The sequence below is a fragment of the Castor canadensis genome, chromosome 1, assembly GCF_047511655.1.
Source record: "Castor canadensis chromosome 1, mCasCan1.hap1v2, whole genome shotgun sequence".
NCBI lineage: Eukaryota > Metazoa > Chordata > Mammalia > Rodentia > Castoridae > Castor > Castor canadensis.
Window position 1 is genome coordinate 185,957,831 of NC_133386.1, and position 12,877 is coordinate 185,970,707.

General features: G+C 31.8%; 1 pseudogene; it reads left to right on the plus strand.

The window, feature by feature from the left end:
• Positions 1-2,514: 2,514 nt before the first annotated feature.
• On the plus strand, positions 2,515-3,434 carry LOC109677427 (olfactory receptor 4P4-like; annotated as a pseudogene).
• Positions 3,435-12,877: the final 9,443 nt, after the last annotated feature.

Below are 12,877 nucleotides of genomic sequence, written 5' to 3' on the forward strand. Positions count from 1 at the left end.
ACATAAGTTTTAGGAAACTCCCCAGGTAAGCAATACCTTTAAATGGATTTTACTTTTTGACCAAAAATATCTACCTGCAAGTTTGTTCAGAGCAACCTTCTCATGTTGGTGGTTTTGCTTCAGTTTTTGTTATGTGCAAATATTTGATTGGAAGGCTATATCTATTTTAGAACATTTTAGACAATTCTTAATACATGTATTCAAGGAACAAGTGAGTAAGGAAAAGAAATAATTCTTGGCTGTGTACCTCTTACTTTCACCAGAGAATATCATAACTACATGCTCAACTCAAAGTTTTCATTAATTATATATTCATTTTTATAGCTCACGTGGTGTTGAAACACAAACTCAGAAGTTGGCATCTTGTGAACATGAGAACAGCTCTTGCGAATAGATAAATTCAAAACAATCCTACTTATATTAATCTGACTTTATTCAAAAGTCATAAATGATCACAGAAATGTCAAATCACGTATTTGTTCTTTCAGTTAGAGTAGTATATTTAACAGGAATCTCAGAGTGCATCACCTTTCATGATGTAAAAATTATAGTAGTTCTCCCACTAGTTTCCATGTGACACATCTCCCCTTCAAGCAGCTGAATAAGAATTAGGAGAACTTTTCAAACACCACACTATACTACCTCTCTTATTTGGTAAATTTAATGTTTTTCTTGCTTCATTCCTTCTATATAGAAAAGAATGGGGTTGGGTGAAATGAGTATTTATTTCTTAAAGCATTATAAAAGTTAGCTTTACTTTATTGTTTAAAATTTATTTTCAAGATCACTCCTATTTTTTATAAATTTTATGGAGTTACTATAACTTGTATATGATTTTGAGGATAAAACCTATAGTCTTCATACTAAAAAGGAAGATTAGACAGTCTTAGAAAAGCTTTAACAAAATGTGAATAAACTTTACTTCATTCATGTAGTCAAACATAATTAAAATTAAAAGTTTATATTAATGTGTTTTACACAATGTATTTTAAAGGTATATTTCAGAAAGACAAAAATGTTTTCTCTCATATGTTACATTTACACCTAAAATAATGATATAAGAATATTATGGGATGATTTCATACATATGAAAACAATACAATGAACCAACTAAAAACTTTAAAGGGAGGGGAAGCGGGATGAGAAAAAGTAATGGAGTGAATTCCATCAAAGTATATTATATGCACATATGGAAATATCACAATGAAACCTCTTTTTCCAATTAATAAATGTTAATAAAAACAGAAAAAATAAAGATATATCTCTTTGCCATCTGAAGCAGTTTTAAAGATCACTAGTAAACAGTTACACAAACTGGAAAATTGCTTATTTTGTAATTGTATATGTATTGAAATTTCTGTGATAAAATTAAACTGGTATCTGGTGGTTCATATTTGGCTGCCAAATGTAATGTAGCCATAAAGTAAAAAAGCCATGTGGTTATTGGTTATTGTGTAATTCCTCAGTAGGTAGAAGAGCAGAACTGGGATATGCATGCTATCTGTACAGCACACCCATTGCCATTGTGTGGGGCCTACCATGATAATATAGAGAATTATATATGGAAATCAATGACTTGACATTAGATAAAAGCTGAGCTCCCTGACAGCAGGGTAGGTAGCTACATTGTATAATATCCTTTATTGAATTTTGATGCCCTTAATTTATTATAGCAGAGCACACACATCAAAATATCTATGAATTTCAATTGGCAGTTTTATATTTTGTACCATTAATATTAGTGATTCTAGAATTTATGTTAAGATATCCTTTTAATCCAAAAAATTAAAGGAAGCATAAATCAATTTTTGCTTATTTTGTAAAAATGTCAGTCATTAAGAAAGAAGACACTATGCCTTGCGGTATTTTCATTGTATTATTTTTGGCTAATAACATAGTCAACAAGATTATTTTCACAAGTACAATGTGCAGTTCTCATCAGCCCCAGATCTCAGACACATTGTTTCATGAACTTCTACCTTAGATACCCACCAATCTCTCATATTGCAAATTAGGCAACTAACAAAAGCAAAAACATCTCTGGTTGATATCTCTGCAGACAACTTGGGGACCTGATCTGGTTCATGCTGGGAGAAGAGAAATTTACTTAAAATAAAAACACTGGCAGGAATAAAGAGGATGAAAAGTAGATAAATTTCTTAAATTATTTTTGCTTGTACCTGAAAGTTATAAATAACAATAGCAAAACTTATTGTCTTTGGGGAAATAGTCATTATAAATCATTATAATTTTAAAATTAAGACATATATATGCTTGCTCAAATTTGACAAAAGTTTTGGATAGTTAAAAAAAAAGACTACTTTTTTTAGTGAAAAGAAGTTATAATCCCCAAGAACAAACACATTTAATGAATTATGAACTAGCTTCTGTGATCTGTTGAACTAATAAGCATGACTTGTGGATAGTGTTTACATGACTGTGATCCTCTTCAAATATTTCTCCTTAACTCATTTTTCCACAAGTACTCAATAGTTTGTGCATAGCAGACGATATATGAAAATTCAGAGAAACATAACTGAATTCATTTTCATGGGTCTTTCTTATGACCACAAAATACAAATATTTTGCTTCATGTTCTTATTTTGCTATATCACCATCTTGCTGGGAAACCTGATCCTTATCTCTGTTGGATGCAGTTCTCCTTCTAGCCAACCCATGTACTATTTCCTCAGTCACTTATCATGTATAGATATCTGCTATACCTCCTGTGTGACACCCAAGCTGATTAATGATCTCATTGGAAGAAAAAAATATTTCTTACGCTAATTGCATGCTACAGATCATTGCTATGCACTTCTTTGGAATGACTGAAATCTTAATCCTTACATTTATGGACTTTGATCACTATGCTGCCATCTGTAAACCTCTCCACTGTATGACTATCAGGAACAGAACTAGATGCAATATCCTGATCTTTGCTTCTTGGGTAGGAGGGGCTGCCCATTCCATTCCCCAGTTTTATATGATCATCTGGTTGCCCTTTTGTGGATGCAATGAAATTGATCATTACTAGTGTGAAATATTTCCTTTGTTGAAAATTGCCTGTACTGATACCTACATCATTGGTGTCCTTGTGGTTGCCAATTCAGGAATCGTTGCCTTAGTAACCTTTGCTCTTCTGTTTGGGTGTTATGTCATTATCCTATTCACATGAAGAAATCACTCAGCAGATGGAAGATGCATCCACTTGTGGTTCTCATATCTCTGTGTTTATATTATTTTTTGGATCTTCTATCTTTACCTATCTTAGACCTCCTACCACTTTGCCTAAAGACAAAAACTTTGCTCTATTTTACGCCATTATCGTTCCCCTGTTCAACCCCCTAATCTATGTCCTGAGAAATACAGAGAGGAAAAAGGCCAGGAAAAGTGTTAGGTGTCAAAAGATATTTTCAGCAAGAAAGCATAATTGAATTGTAGTATTCAATATGCTAAATAACTCCATTCAGTAATGAGATTGGGCTTGTCATGAATAAGGGTTATTAGATCTTAAATCACTGAGAGAAAAATTATTTATTTGTAAATGTCAGTGGTGAAGAACTGAGGACTTATGAGTAAAATAAAAATTTTACAGTATGAAACAAAATATATTAAAATATTCTGGGCTAATGGAATGGTAGGTAGGTATGTCATATATAATCAGTGCTGATACTGATTGTGTAAATTTAGTACTAATTTTCATTTAAAAATTTTACATAAGAATACACAACTTTTTCAACATTCTTTAGTTATAGAGTTGATTGACATATTTTTCAGAAATGAAAATTAATTTTTTGTTATCAAGCTTTATAATGGTATATATTAGAATATACTTTCTAATAGTATATTCAGCTAAATCTTGTGTGATGTTATTCTGAAAATATGCAAAAAAACCTCACATATAATTTTTTAAGTGTGATCTCAATGTGGTAGCCAAACCTGAGCTCTAAGGGCTGAAGATCTGACCCTTTTGCCAAAGAGTCCTAGAGAAAGACAAAGGTTTGAATGTTGAACAATAACACATCCCGTTACTTTCCAGTAAAGCCTCATTACTTGAGGAAGAGGACACATTTGGGAAGAATCTGCATGTTTTAGTTTTTCCTAATAAATAAAGATGAGCTAGAAATTCAATCACCATCCTGGTTGAAGGACATAGGATTAATGAAAAAATTCAACAGAATAAATTTTTCTTGACAGCAATTCTTTTTGTTAAGTATTTTTCTGTTCCTTTATGTGTGAATAAAACACTATTACCAAAGAGTAGATAAATGTGACATTAAAAACCTAATAGAGAAATAGCCCAAACAATGTATGCACATATGAATAAATGAATAAAGAAAAGAGAAAAAAACCCTTGATACCATATAAATGGATAAGATATAGTATTTGTAGCTATTATGAAGAGTAGACTTTTGTTAAAAATATTCTACAAGATCCAAGGAAATTGGAAAGTAATTTATATTTTCAATAGGATGCAAAAAAAATATCCCTATGAAAAAGAACAGAAATTAGATAGCAGTATTATGTTAACAAAAGGGTCATTTGAAAAAGCATAATTATTTTGAAATTTCAGAAACCAGTTAAAAATGATAAGGAAGGCAAATCATAGATTTATACTGAAAAGTATTATAAAAAACACAATCTGAGAAATACTATAATAGTAATAAAATTAGACTACTTCCCTAAAATCAAGTATAAAAAAGAAAATGTAGTAATGTCTGCAGATTTGGGGAGAAAAAGGCTGAGAATAATGAATTGTATTCCCAGTTGCTTTTAAGAATCTAGAAAGAAATACCATTACATTAATCTGGTTTCATAAGACATACTACCACATGTTGTTTTTGAACAACACATTGTAAAAGTGTTTCTTCTGAAATAAATTTCAAATATCATAAAATAATGAATCAACATTAAACCTAAGGAGGAAAGCCAGAGAATAAATGACTGATACATTTTTTATCCATCATCAAAGGTCTTATCTAAAAGTACTGGTTAGGAAAGGAAGCAATGAAACAAGGGTCATTAAACATTGGTTTGAATGTAAGTCAACAATTTGTTCACTGTATGAGTCTCACCAGATCAATAAACTTATTTTATATTTTTATTTATACCAAAAAACTGAGAAGAAAACACCAATACAATTTAATCATAAAATGATAAATTTATATTGCATGTGAAATAAAACTGATGAGTTGTTAAAATGAAAGACAGGACTATAAAATAACTACTGGGGGTAATTGTGAGAGCAAGGAAGGTGAATGGAGGAGAGGAAAGTGAGGGAATATGTTTGATGGGTTTCATATACATAAATGAATTAGAATGATGAAACCTCTTGCAATTATTTATTTTTGTTTGTTTATTCATATGAGCATACAATGTTTGGGCCATTTCTCCCCCTCTACCCCCTACCCCCTCCTTCCCCTACCCTCTCCCTCTCTCCCCCCACCCCCTCACTTCCAGGTAGAAGCTGTTCTGCCCTTATCTCTAATTTTGTTGAAGAGAAGACATTAGCATAATAAGGAAGACAAAGCATTTTTGCTAGTTGAGATAAGGATAGCGATACAGGGAGATTTCTAGCATTGCATCCATGCACAAATGTGTCACATTCTAAGATGGTTCTTCTTGAACTAACCTTTTCTCTAGTTCCTGATCCCCTTGTCCTTTTGACCTCTGTCACTTTAAAGTTTTTGCATTAGTTCCTCTGCATTGAGGACATCAAATACCATCATGCTTTTTGGGTTTCTTACCTATCCCCTAACCTCCCATATGTGCTCTCACCTTATCATGTGTCCCAAGTCCAAACACATTGCTGCACTTTCCCTAGGTTGAAAGTCTGCATATGAGGGAGAACATACAATTTTTGGTCTTCTGAGCCTGGCTAACCTCGCTCGGAATGATGTTCTCCAGTTCCATCCATTTACTTGTGAATGATTAAGATTTCATTCTTCTTCATGGCTGAATAAAATTCCATTGTGTATAAATACCACATTTTCTTAATCTGTTCTTCAGTAGTGGGGCATCTCAGCTGTTTCCATAACTTGGCTATTGTGAATAGTGCTGCAACAAACAAGGGTGTGCAGAAATGGTCTCTAAACTGCAGAGACCACCCACAGAGTGTACCAGCTATACATCAGACAAAGGACTGATAACCAGAATATACAGGGAAGTCAAAAAACTAAACTATCCCAAAATTAATGGGCAAAATTAATGAAGAAATGGGCAACTGAACTAAACAAAACTTTCTCAAAAGAAGAAATTCAAATGGCCAAAAAGCACATGAAAAAATTCTCACCATCTCTAGCCATAAAGGAAATGCAAATCAAAACCACACTAAGTTTTCACCTCACTTGTGTTAAAATAGCCATCATTAGAAATACCACCAACAATAAGTGTTGGTGAGGATGTGGAGAAAAAAGAACCCTCATACACTGCTGGTGGGAATGCAAACTAGTGCAACCACTCTGGAAAAAAAATTTGGAGGCTTCTTGCAATTATTTAAAGTGGAGCAAGGACAGAGTCGATGGGGAGCAGATGGAGGGGGGCGGTGATATAACCAACATACAATGTAAGGTTAGTCATAAGTGTCAAAATGAATGTCCCTACTACAATGAATATATGTTGATTAAAATGAAAAAGATAAATGGAAATATTCCTTAAAGCATTGTAACTTCTCAGCAAAAGTTATATAATTAGTTCTGTATATGTTTCTGGATGTGACTTTTACTAAATATTTTTTCCTTTTTTTCTTTTTTTGGTGGGACTGGGGTTTGGCTGTTGTCCTCTTTATTGTCTTAAATGAATGAATTTACAAAGGAGACATAGTTATCAAAACATCATTAGTTCAAAAGAGATTTTCACAAGCTACTAAAATTGTGTTTTGCATTGCAAAACAGGCAGCTGAGTAGAAGTATGCCTAATTAACCCTGTAGAGTTGAGCAGACTCAGAGTGTGCTGATCTAAAACACATTTTCTGAATACACAGCCAAGTTTTTTCACCAATTTATCACAGCACCCTTCATACAGAGAAGTTTCTCTTAAATGGTATTTTTGCTCATGGTATGTTTGATGAGTTAATATTCACTCATTCCTCTTTTATTTTTTTAGTTAAATCCTACATAAGTTTTCATTATCCACTAAATTCTACATTAACTTTGAAACATTTCTAGTAAAACTGAATCCACAGAAGCTTTTAAGTTTCACTTCCACCTACCATGTGCACAAGAAAAATGAGATACTTGTTTTATAATTATGCTTAGCATCGATGCCAATATGCTACTGACTTTATTAATTAAAAATTATTCAACATTGAAAAGGTATTGATTTTTCTCAAACAAGATATTTTATACTAAGAATTTTATATAACAGAAAAATAATATTGTAATTCCTAAAAATTGAGAAAGAAGACATTCTTTATATAACATATTCAAATCTATAAAGTATAATGTTTGAATATCATACTAAAATATTCATAAATTTTATATAGTTATTGAAAACAAAATGAAAGCAACTAGTTGTTTTCTTGTCTTGTTTTTATCAAGAGTTACTGATAAAATGATTAAAAATGCGTATTGAAAAATGTATATACATCCTGAACCAATTTTATTTTATCAAGTTGAGCACACATACCTTAGTGAAATGTGTGCCTAACTAGAGGAATAATATACTTTAAATATACTTAACAATTTATCTTTTGGAATAATAGCAGAACAAAAAGATATATCTGAATGTTTTCTTTTTAAAGGAAAGAGAATCCATGACAGCAAATGTCCTTCCAGGCTGATGAAGTAAATCTAGATAGTTATATGTGCATGAGCCCCAGAGAAGATCCTTAGGAATATCTACAAAGTCAGATTAGTGGAAGCTCAGAGGACTGTCAGTTCACTGCCTACACTTGAGGAGGCATCTAAAAGTGACAATGTCTTAAGAAGTCTCCTTAGAACTTTTTGTTAGAAATTTCAGTGAGACAAAGTCAATGTAATTGCTTTCAAATTAAATATTTGGAGTCAGTCAAACCTCTTAACTTACTCGAAGTAATTTGGTGCCTTGAATATGGTTTTGGGTTGTTTTAGAAATTTTTTCAAATATTCAAATTATGACATACAGTACATAAGGAAACTTTCAGATAAAAAGAAGAGGAAAAGTGAACTACATGGAACTATCTCTGCAACTTCTTGAAGTAGACTCCTGCCATGATCCAGAAGTCACCTTAGGTGCTATTCTGGCTTTATTCTTTCTCTTCTCCCAGATCAGTTCTCCTGAGAATTAGTGGTAATCTCTTCTTTGCCTGGTCACCTGAGGTAATGCTTTTTATCTGTTATAGGGATTTTTCATGTGTATAATGTGGACAATTAATGCCCACCCCAGCAGGTCACTGGGAAGATTCCATGATAATATGGGGCACCGTGAGGCTCACCATGCATTTTCTGTGGTTTACTCTGCTCACTTCACACAGTGGATGTCAGCTTCCTCTTTGGTTACAGATAACGAAGAACAAGAAGAAGAAAGAAGGATGTGGAAGTGTTATAGGCATTTGGAGAAAACTTAAATGTTTGCAACTTTTTTTTGGCAAATTCTTTGGCTCTTAATCCAGACAATACAATGAAAGGCTTATTGGATTTTCTATTTTTCTCAATGTCTCCTTAATTAAGATTTCCAAGTAAATTAAAACACAGAGAATATAATAAATGCATTTTTTGAGAAAAAATAAAGCACCTTATCTACTTTGAGAGCCAGAATTATCCTTCTCTCCTCAGTTAATTTATGGAGAGTATGAAAGGAATTTGTCCTTCAAGAAATCCACTATAGTTTTTTTTCCACATTTTTAAAATTATCATATTATTTTACTGGGGGTACATTATGACATTTTCAAGTTCTTACAATATATCATACTTGAATTCACCCCTTCTGTCATTCTCCTTTATCCTCATTCCCTCATTACTGAAATAGTTTTTGTTTAGTTCTCATTTTCCCATTTTCATGTATGATGAGTACATTTTATCACAAAACTCTTCTGTGAAGTTCAGGGGAATTCAGTCAGTGCAGCCCAAGAGGCTGTATATGACAGGGATTTTTAAATCACCAGCAAAGTTAATTGCAGCTTGATAACTATTTATAATCCTGATTCCATCCTAGTCTGAAAAGTCTGGTAACTTGGATCTAAAGGAAATGAAACTGATGATTGTATCATTTTGGAAGGCAAATCCAAACAACATGGAAGGAATAATCAATGCTTAATGATTTCTTTGAAAGCTCTTTTAGATTTTGACCTCAGGAAATATCCAAAACTCTTGTGATTTTGGACACCCTTTGGAATAATTTTAGTTGAAGCACTAAATCAATAATATCCATTGTGATTTGACTTGTTTGGATGCTAATTCATCTCACATGCCTTCAAACTGTAGCTCTGAGCATATGACCTCCAGTTGGTGTGAAAATTGACAAGTGTCACTTGTATCCAAAATGAAACAAGATTCTTTTTTTTCTCTTTTCTGTGAACAAGCAGCAGACTATGCAAAGTAAAATGTAAATCATCCAGGAAGCCAAAATAAAACAGTAGGAGAATTACTACAATTTCAACGAAGAGAGAGAGAGAGAAAACAATGGAAAGAAAATAAAAGGAATTCATTTATAATTCAAGCATGAGAACATGTATGGTGAATTACCTGTACTTTCTTGTTATCCTGCATGTATGTGTAATATCCATTTTTGCTTCCATCATGAGGAAAACAGATGGACTGCAAGGTAAAAATTAACATAGGCATCCACTTTGACACTGGTAGACTATCTTTTTTTGAGATTAAGATGACAACGATTTCAATGAGTGTGGGATGTGACTTTTCAGGAAGACAAGTAGATATAAGAGGGGAAGGATTCTTAATTGGGTAGCAAATTTTTTCAAATTAAAAAAAAAATATTAAGAGCTTTTGGTGGAAGGTCCATAAAGTATTAAGGAACCCGTAATTCACAGGTCAAAAAAAATGAAGAGACATTAATTCAAAGGAAAAATAATATGCTGTCATCATCATTGGAGAGATGAAAGAGAGAGAGACAGAGAGAGAGAAAGAAGAGAGAATGAGACTTAATCAGACCTTACTCAGGTCAAAAAAAAAAAAAAAGAAAAGTAAAAGGAAATATAGAGTAATGATGTTAATTATATAATAAATCCTATTCGAAATCTTTGCAGTTACTTCTTTTAGTCATTCAAACAGTACAGTAACTGTTCTTTAAATGAATACAATCTACAATCTGTATTTGATTAGACATAAATAAAATAAAAGGATTGCATATAAGAGAAAATCTTATTGAGACCCCCATCATGTACTGGGTGGCTCCATTTATTTATATAATAATTGAGAGTTAATTCACTCTTCATGGCTGTAAAAAGATGTACTCATTATCAATGGACTCATCAGAATGCTATGATCTCAGAAATATCATTACATAACAATAATCACACAGATCAGTGATAGGAGAGGCTCAAAATTAAATATGTGTAAACATTCTCAGTGTTTCTTTGGTGCAGCATAAGACAGCCTTTTCATCTTGGAGGGATTTCACAACAAGGAAATTAGTCATGTAGAGTTTACTTTGACATAGATTACACACAACAATGTTTAAGGCATTGAGATGTCTGTTGTAAGTAACTATGAAATGTTTTATTAACATTATGATCAATTATTGTGCTGAGTGAATAAAATTTTACATGTCTTACAAAGTGAGGTATACTTTGCTTTATATCTTAACCATACCATTTTGCAGGCATTTGACCTTGAGCTGTTCAATTTCCCCAAGAGTCAATATCCTCTTTTATAAAATGAGTTACTAATATTAACTTGAGTTATTGCAAGATTTTAAAAGTTGATACCTACAAGGAGTTTAGAAGCATAATAGGCACATGAGAATGCTTCAATTCTACAGTATTATAATATTTATTAGATCTACTGATGGTACCAAGTTTTTAGATTTATTATTTTACAGATTGAAACCTAGAGCAGGTGATTAACTTTCCTAAAGTGAGTGAAGACTTAGATGAATCATGAATCATGAATCATGATCTCATCTTTACAAAGACATAGTTCTTGGAAAGGGACCATTATGGCTGTAATCAGTGCTTTTCACCCAGATAAGTAAATTGTAACTTACTTTGTATGTATACATGTATATATATGGACAGAGTCACAAATATGTAATTCTAAACTTGTGGAATATGTATATATGCTTTGTTTGGTACATCTTCCAATTTAAATGTGAAAAACAAAATACTGAAATAAAGTAAGAATTGTGAGAAAAAAAAGAAAAGAAATACATAGGGAGAAAGTATGTGCACATTTTAGAATGTTGAAGGGAAAGAAATGATCTCACACTTAAAATTGGTGGCTGAGTCAAGTATAGAAATGAGTCATCTGCTCATACCCTAAAATAAAAATCAGGACTGAAAAGGTTGGCATTTTGCACATGGTGAATCAGGATTGGATGTAGGAAGATATTCAAGTGAAAAGGAAGGTCTCCTAAGTAACAAAATCAGGCCTTACCTGTGGCCTTGGGAAGGAAAACAACTGAAGATTCAAACACATATTTTGGAATATTGGCTAGGAAGTCATACTTTATTTAGCTAGAAGAAAAATTAATCATCTATAAAAAATGAAAGCAAATGACTTTTTGGAGTTGCACAAAGTTTCTAAAACTTTTATTTTCTTGAGTTTTTTTTTTATATGAACTCTATTTTTCAATTTTGGATGAACAATTGGAGCTGCATTTCATCTCAATGCACAGGATTAAAATAACAATTTTGTTGAAGTAGATTCATGTGAATAAACAACTACTTTAAGAGTGGTCCAGATTAGTAGCTTAAATATTATTTATAAATAAAAATATACTTCTTTATTTATAGGTGGAAAATAGGTATAGTATAACTACTATAATGATAAAAACAATTGCTTTTCTATGATTTGCCTCTAAACTAATGCTAAATCCTGAAAATGTGTCATAAATATCAGTTAATTTGTTTTAAGGTGTTATAAATATAAGTTAATTTGTTTTAAGTCTTCATTTTCTTTATAACAATTTTTTTAATTTAGCGGATGCCACTGATAATCTCTAAAACTGTATTAAACTGGAAATTTAAAATGAAATCATGAGTAAAGATCAATACAAGATTACCACAGAGTAAATATCATATGTGTAAATATAGTAATAATAGTAATGATATTTGAGCTCAAATTTATAATAAAAACAATTGGACTATTGGTTAACAATTCTTTAACAACAGTTTTGAGACTTGAACTAAATTAGCAGACACTCTAGCCAACCCCAATAATATACCATAGATGTGTATAAATTGAATCCTCTTGGTTTACATTTGCAGAGTGATGAAGAAATTCAAACTATTTTATTCATTCTTTATTTGAATTTTAAATGAAATCGTTCTGTTTAGAACTAGATCTTCTAGCAAGTCAAAGTTTCCTTCTTGCTTAAATAATTTTATTTCAACTACTACATGGTTGGCAAATTTTGAAGTATTTTGATAAAGAGCATACATTGGACACAACAGAAAATTGAAATGCAGACTATTTAATTTAAAACACAGCAGAAGGTTGTAGGGAGTATCTCAAGCAGCAGAATATCTGCGTAGCAAGCATAGCAATAGTGAGGACCTGAGTTCAAACCTCAGTACTGCCAAAAAAAAAAATATTTATTTGCAGAATATAATTCATTAAATTAAAAGGAAAAACATCCAGATATAACTGCCTTCTGTTCCATTCTTTAATTTTAATCCTGTGTTATTATGTGTTTCACTTAAGCATATAATTGTAAATGGAAGGCTTATAGAAATATATATGTACATATATATTTATGTATATATATATATATATATATA